The sequence below is a fragment of the Mus pahari genome, chromosome 3, assembly GCF_900095145.1.
Source record: "Mus pahari chromosome 3, PAHARI_EIJ_v1.1, whole genome shotgun sequence".
Lineage (NCBI taxonomy): Eukaryota > Metazoa > Chordata > Mammalia > Rodentia > Muridae > Mus > Mus pahari.
In genome coordinates this window covers 59,321,608-59,328,636 of record NC_034592.1, presented here as the reverse complement: position 1 = coordinate 59,328,636, position 7,029 = coordinate 59,321,608, and positions in this window count along the sequence as shown.

Genomic DNA, 7,029 nt, shown 5'->3' with positions numbered 1-7,029 from the left:
TGTGTGTGTGTGTGTGTGTGTGTGTGTGTGTGTGTGTGTGTGTGTGTAAAACAACTACCCTTAGCAATATTCCCTCTTTTGGGCACAGAGGTTGGAGTGACAGGGTGTTCCTTTTGGGTTTTGTACTGACCAGCCTGGGGCTTAAGGTGGACTGAGTTGGCATTGAGACCTTGTGAGCCTGCAGACTTCTGCACATGACAATTAGGAACCTATTACAAGCCATTAGATTGATCAATGTACCTTAAACAATGTGAATGATTTATATGGCTGATTTATAATGGCAAAAAGAAAGAGCTGGGGAAGATGGCTCCGTGGCCTTTATATCCATGGCCCTGCTGTGCAGAGAAGGGGACCCAGACCCTGCTCGTCTCAGCTTAGAGCCACCAGTGACTTAGACAACTTTCCCAGCAGAGACACGGGTTCCTCAGCTTGTCCAGTGGGTGGCGAGATGCGTGCTCTTTGCCTGTGTGTCTTCTAAGGAAGAGTGAAGAAGACTAAGGGCTGGCTCAGCAGAGGGTCACAGAGAGGCCACTCCCCTAGCCGGCAGGGGTCCCAGCTGCCTCCCCTCCTCAGCCTCTCCCCACAAGGATGACTTGCATATTTGTTTAACGAGTGTTGGATTGCTGCATGGCCCCCTAATTACTGCAGGAACACACACCATTAGCCCTTGAAATTTCAGATTGGGGAGGAGCAGCAGCCGGGCTCTGGAAGGATGTTGCCTTTGGAAGAGGAGGAGGGAGGGAAATCCTTGTTAGGGCTGACTCTTCCAGCTAATCTACACATCGAAGACATTACAACAGAGCTGAAGTGATCAAGGCCGCCCTCCTCTGCCTGGTCCAAAGTCTGTTTGTAGTTGTCTACTTGTCACAGACACTCATCGGCTTCTCATGACAAGGAAATTCCTGCCCGTTCCCCCCTGCTCCGCCTCCCAACCCCCCAGAGCCTGAAAGGAGAGGACAGAGGATTCCCTTTGTTTAGCCCCCTTCTTCTGGTGCACCTTCAGCTGGACAATGGAGGGGGAGACCAGGGACCGGAAAGATTCTGAGTTTGAACATCTCACACCCGAGTCTAACTTTGCTCCTGCTGGTTCCTCCCCTCCTCCACCTTCCTCTCCCTACTCTCCCTTTTCCCAGTCTCTCTGGCTCTCAGCTCCCCCAGATCCTCTTCTTACCCCAGTTCTGTCCCCACCTCCTGTCTCTAGAGCCTGGGCTGCCTATATTCCCTACCTCATCTTGGTTTGCTCACAAGTGTCTAGAACAGACTCAGATGTTTTTGGGGTTGCTGATGGTGTGGAAGAGAGAAAGGAGAGAGAAACAACAGGCACGTGTCTTTTGTAGCCAATGTTCTATGGGAGCCCAGGATTTTGGAAACCCTAAATGGATCCCATCCTCTCCCAACCCCCGACCCCTACACGACACACACACACACACACACACACACACTTCCAGTAGCTCTCTGACCTTATTTCTCCAGGTGGCACCCTGCTGAGTTCTCTGAGCAGTCCCTTCAGTCCTCTCCTGCCTGGAATCTCTTCTCAAGGCCCTGCGACTCCAAGAGGCTGAGAAGGGGGAGGACGGAGGCTGATTGTGGAGGCCATGAGATTCCCCTTGAGGACTCAAGTGCCCCTGTAACATAACCCAGACAAATCCGTGCTTCTGGATTCCAGCCAGTCTAGAGCCCAATCCTGGTGGGTCGGCCTTCTGTTTCACCACCCATTGGGTGTACATCCTGTGTCCTTAGAGCACGGTGAGAGGCGCTTGAGTCTCACTTTCTTCCTGGTATTGAATGCCACGGGGGTAGAGGGAGGCTCCACACGCTTGAGGCACCGGCTTCTTGCTTCTTCCCTCCATCCTAGCACCGTAGCAAAGATACTCTTGCTGACTTATTGACACTGACACACTTGCCAAGCACCTGCCAGGGACGCCCATTCTAGTTTCCAGCCAGGCGTCAGCCAAGAGGGATGGCCTAAGGCAGGTGACAACATAGAGAGGCAGACTCAGAGCTCCAGAAACACCCCTGCGGTTTAGGTCCGGGACGCTTAGATCTCTCAAAACCCACTAAGAGGTCTAGCCAGATGGCTTGTGGCAGTATGGGCTGGGCCTCTCCTCCACCTCTTGGCACCCGGCTTAGCATCCTTCATCGGACGGTGCAGAGTATCTCGGTGCACCCCTGCTCCCGCCCAGCGCCCCCTTGCAGGAGCCCGCCACCCGTTGTGCACGCCCTCAGTAGGCTGGGTTCCATCTGGGATGCATTGCCCCTTAATTGTCAACCCGTTATTGTGATCAAGTGAATGTTGCTAACCTCTACATTTATTGTTTAGGTAAACAGAGGCTGCATTTCATCAATATGCAGGGCCCCCAGCCCTCGCAGCGCCAAGCAACTGAAGTCAACGCTCCACATTTCAGGGTGTGCGTAATTACAGAGCTTGCAGAATTTTCACTCGATCCTAATTCCACATCTTTTCTCCGACCCGAGGGTAACAGTGGGGAGGGAACCCGAGAATCTCCACCCTCCAAGGAGTCCAGGGCCTGCTCCTTAAGAGCAAAGGGACTTCACTGGCGGTGACAACTCGTGTCTTGTTCTGGCCCCACAACCTGAGGTGGATCTCAGGACAATACTAAACTTGCAGCTGCAGAATCCTTTGCAATACTTCTGGACCCCTCCCCCAGAAGCTGCCGCAGCGAGGAAGGAGTTTCCTACTCCGCTGGTCCTGGGGGGGGGGGGAGGAGGGGGGAGGGGTCTTGGAGGCGGGTTGTTCTGCGCTCTCCACGCGCGCCTCGGTCCTCTGCTTCTGCCCGGGGGCTTAGATGTGCCCAGTTCTTTGCCTCTGGTTTGGAGAGTGTGCTATGCTTGGGCGTGAAGAACGCGGGTTATTCGCGCCCAAGAAGCTATTGTTTTCTAATTAAGAGGATCTAACCTCCGAGACTGCTAGAAGAAGACTAAGAATTCGCCTCAAGAAATGGGCGGTCTCCTTTGGCCAAGGCCGGTATGGGCTTCCGGACTGTCTTTGGGCTCTGGCTGTGACTTTCGACTGGGTTAGCTGGAAATCTTTCATGAGGCTGTGGAATGGGACTTTAGAGGCTGAGCCTCAAGTCTGGAAGACTAACATTTTCTTAGGCAACTCTGTTGCAGGGATTTTTTTTTTTTTCTTTCTTTCCTGCTTCAGTTATAACCGGACGCCCATCTTGCAGGAGATTGTCTGGCTTTATTTAAGCGGAATTCTGAAGTCAACTCCCCACCTGCAAGTTTAGGGCATTAGTGCAACCACTAGGTTATCTTGTAAGGGAGGCTTGAGTTGGGGCCCACAGCATGGGGTGGCAGCTTGCTGTCTTTCATTTTGAGAAACTGGGCACTTCTTATATAAGGTGCCTCTCTTTGCTTTCCTTACCACTTGAATAGCACTTGCGACAAGAGAGAAATTAAACACAAATGTCAGTTCAATCACGACAGCCTTTCTTTCTGTCACCCCATTCTGAACCTCCTATATGCAGGCCAAAGTTACTTTCAAGCCTGTGGCTCCTCCATCATATACGTAGATCTTTTACCACACTGACACACACCAGCACCGCTTCTCCCAGGGCATATGGATAGGGTTTTAGATTGCAAACATTAACTTAGCCCTTTTTTGAGTTGTGGTTATTTTCAGCTAGGACAAGAGGCCGGGAACAAGGGGTGGGGTGAAGCAGGAAAGTAGGAGGTAAGGTAGTCTGGGCGGACACAAACCCTTTGGAAGTCTCATGTTGAGTATGCCACCATTTAAGGCTTTGATCCCGGCCAGGTGTAAACATTTGTCAGCTGTCTGTTCTCCAAAGTCTGAAGGACTGTTGTAAAGGCCAAATAAAACTGGGCAGAGAAAGTCCTGGCAATGCCTCAGTGCTTAATGAGAATTAATCAGAAGAAGAAGAAGAAGAAGAAGAAGAAGAAGAAGAAGAAGAAGAAGAAGAAGAAGAAGAAGAAGAAGAAGAAGAAGAAGCCTTGCCCTGTTGGAGATACCACCCACAGCTAAAATACTGAGATTAAAACAGGGCCTATGGCCACCCCACAACAAAGTCACAGTGAATCTGAGCCAAGAAGGTGAGCAATATAACCTAGCAACTAGTGCTGCCTCTTTGGGAGACATTAAGTCAGTTCTCCATGGGTCCTAGGGTTGGTTTGGTTGGTTTAGTTTGATGGGCTTTGTTGTAGATTCTTAGATTACTCTTCCTCTTCCTCTTCCTCCTCCTCCTCCTCCTCCTCCTCCTCCTCTTCCTCCTCCTCCTCCTCCTCTTCCCTGTTCCCTCTGTGTGTTTTGGCTGTCTTGGAGACCAAACTGGCCTCTAACTCCACCCCTGAGATCTACCTGCCTCTGCTTTCCCAGAGTGCTGGGACTAAAGGGGTGTGTCACCATGCCTGGCTTGTTTTAATTTTTAAAGATTATTTTAATTTTATTTTTAATTATGTGTATGTCTGTGGATAGGCACGTGCAAGATTCCCGAGGAGGCCAGAAACGTGTGTTGCTGGACATATAGGTGAACCACACAGTGTGGACGCTGGGAACTGAACCCAGGTCCTCTGCAAGGACAGTAACTGTTCTTAAGAACTGAGCCACCTTTCCAGTCCTTGTTTTGTTTCATTTTATTTTGTTTTATGCTAAGGCCTCATCATGTTTCTCACACTGGGTTGGAACTCATTTATTTGGCCCAGGCTAGCCTCACAGTCCTTTTGGAGTAACACACATATGCTGCCACTCAAATCCCCACCTTCCACCGCATTGCACGCAGAGATTGGAGGGCTCGTTTCTAGGAACAACGACTAATGTTTATTGAGCACTTATCACATCCCAGGTACTCCAGCACATCCTTCACACCCAGCATCTCATTTATTCCACGCTAATCTTCACACTGAATGTTATCGATCTCTTTCTCATTTAAAAAAGTTGATTCTTTTTAATTGCGTGTATTAGTGTGTGTACACATGGGTGCAGGTACCTGCAGCGACCAGAGGTGTCAGATGTCCCGGAGCTGGGATTGTGTGTAGTTGTGAGCCACCTGATGTGGGTTCTGCTGGAAGAGCCTATGTATTGCTCTTAACCATTGTGAGCCCAATCTCTCTCTTTAAACCATTGCTATATATAGCGGCATCAACTGCATACTGAAAAGGAGAGAAGGGTCTGTCCGGCACCCAGCATCAACAGTTGTCATCTTGGGGCCAGGCTTGTGCTTCTGCTATTTCTGTCTCCACTTGCTTCATTTAAAAATCAAATGTCAGATGCCTATTAATTCTCTATATTACATGTTTATGGGAAAAGATCATTTAGAAATTTACAAGACCGTGCTGTGATCATATTCAAACATATTTGAAATCATTCCTTAGAGTATCAAATATCTAATCAATGTTCAAGTATCCCCTAGACTCTTATAAATGATGTTTTATAATTGTTTTTGTTAGGTCAAGATATTCCTACATAATAGCTAATTGACTCTTTGTTTGGGAGTTTCTGGGGGTTTTGTTTTGTTTCTGGTTTTGATTTTGAGACAGGGTCTCTCTATGTAGCCCTAGTTATCTTGGAACTCTTTATGTAGTCTAGGCTGGCCTAAAATATGCAGAGATCTGCCTGCCCCTGCTTTCTAAGGGCTGAGATTAAAAGAATATGCACCCAATGATGGGTTTAACTACCATTTAAGTCAGTTTTAATCTATTTATGCTCAATCTCTCTCTCTCTCTCTCTCTCTCTCTCTCTCTCTCTCTCTCTCTCTCTCTTCCCTCTCTTTTTTCCTTCCTTTTTTAAAACACTGATTTATTCTTTTTTCTGGTAGTTTACTTGTTGATAGGAGTCATTGGTTATGTAATTTTTAAAATGAAGAAAACGAAGCTCAGAGAGGTTAGAGAAATTTAGAAATGAATAGGAAAAGATTTTGCTTGTCGCTCCTTAGTATTTTAGCTCTTTAGTGTTGTGTCTATGCTACATTGTCTTTGTGACACTCTCTTTAGCTCAAATGGTGAAAAAAGTCAGATACGGGGGTGACCAGGTCGCCCCTCAGGGTTGCAGAGCCTGCATGGCTCCCCTCAGTAACCAGACTGACCAAATAGCCACAGAATACCAGTTACTTCGAAACCAGTCATGGCTTGAAACTCGGAGAGAAAAATGGAGACCAGACTCTGCATGATTAGATAATCCCAGCGCACCCCCCTATCTGTAATGCGAGCACATTTTTATGTCCAACAAATATTTAATAAGATAAAAAGATCTCTCAGAGAGACCTACCAAATTCCATTTTCTTCCTCCTCTTCTTCGTTCGCTCTGCAATCTCTACTTTCCTTTGCTCTATGAAGCAAGATAAGGAGAAAACACCTCTTTCAAATAGTTATTTTAAAATACCAGTCAAATTAACAGTTTGGTAGTTTGATATGTGATATCTGCCTTTTGTTACAGTAGTTTTGAAACCACAGGTTACCCTAGCAACTGAATACATTTTTTTTCTCTTTAAAAATTTTTAGCTGTCTGGAGGAGAAAAAAAGAAAAAGAAAACTTCTTGCCAGAATTTTCCCCATAATAGCTTCTATTAACTGCAGTGACTTCTGTTGGAGAGGCCAACACTGCCGTCTCCTGCTGTCTCCAGTCATTCACTGATCTAGCAGATGTTTTGTTTGATAAGGCCAATTTGAGCTTTATAAAACATTTATTTTTTTTTTCACCTCCAAGGAGCCAATACCAGTAAGGGTGGGATTCGGCGGTGATCACTAGATACCACGTAAGGGCCTCAACCTGCCGGTGGAGATGCTGGCTAAGAAGAGAGACTAAAACAAATCTAAGGGCTTCATTTACTAAAAAGAAAGGGGGAAAAAAAAAAAAAACCAGGAGGGATGGTTAAAGAGCATCAGATCAGTCCCTCGGGACTGAACAAGGGGAAGAAAGCGAGTGGAAGAGGCAAGAGTCTACTGTGAAAGCCAGGCGTGGTGGTGCACGCCTTTAATCCCAGCACTCGGGAGGCAGAGGCAGGCGGATTTCTGAGTTCGAGGCCAGCCTGGTCTACAAAGTGAGTTCCAGGA